Raw genomic sequence first — 1,027 nt, forward strand, 5'->3', positions numbered from 1 at the left:
AAGCATGGGAACTGTTCCGAGGTGAGAGATTTAGATTGTTGATCAGAGAGAAAAGCGCGAGTCCGTGCTAGAGACGTGGGGCGGCGATGTCCCCGTGCCGTGCCGAGAACAACCGGAAACTTTGCGAACGGTGTTTTGAAAGACAATGTGCCCTTCATTGCAGAGGATTTCCAGCTCTCCCCGCTTCGCGCCGCCATGGCACTGAGAGGGAATGTACCGGGCCTTACCGTCTCGGACGCGAAATCCCTCTTGTTCAAGATCAAAACGGCATCGGAGGGGNCCGTGGAGGATCAGGGACACAGGGACGCGGAGACTGGCACCGTCGAGGACGCGGCGGAACTGTGGTCCCGATGAGTGCACCAGCCGCCATCACCGAAGCAGAGGATGTGCCACCCCGCGTCAAGTCGCGTGGTGCTACTGGTAAGTGGCGACGTGAGATGTGTGGCAGGGAAGAGTGGGCAACCTAGAAAGGAGGAACCCACCTCACCCCACCCACCCAATTGTATAATGTTATACATACCGACGTCTATGAAACATCATACCATATGACAACAGAAATGCCCCCCTTGTTTTACAACCCTGTGTAGGCGAGTTCAAAACAAACTGGTCAGAGCTCGGCGGTGTAGACCCATATGCCTGCTGCATCAGCGGCTGCATCAGGGGGTGGTTCATCGGTGCTAAGACTGGCAGTACGCGGCCGGTCGCATTCACCAAGCAATACTGCTGCTGAAAGCCGCTGTGGGTTATGCGTGGTTTGATGCCATACTACAATGGCCTGTCTGTTTTCTGCGCCAACGTTTGGCGTTTGTGCGTGGGCAATCCGGGAGTCAACAGCAGGAGGGAGGACCCCTGACATGGGGAGCGCGGGTAGCCAATCCACACGGAAGTGTCGTGGTTTACATGGGCCCAGGCGTGCAACGTTTTGTGTCAATGTTTGGTTGCATGGGCGGAATACCGGGGGCGATTTCATGGGCCATGCCCCGCCCAACGAGAGCTCGATGGATTAAGGCATAGATTGCATATGTGA

The sequence above is a fragment of the Volvox carteri genome, assembly GCF_000143455.1.
Source record: "Volvox carteri f. nagariensis unplaced genomic scaffold VOLCAscaffold_53, whole genome shotgun sequence".
NCBI classification, from domain to species: domain Eukaryota; kingdom Viridiplantae; phylum Chlorophyta; class Chlorophyceae; order Chlamydomonadales; family Volvocaceae; genus Volvox; species Volvox carteri.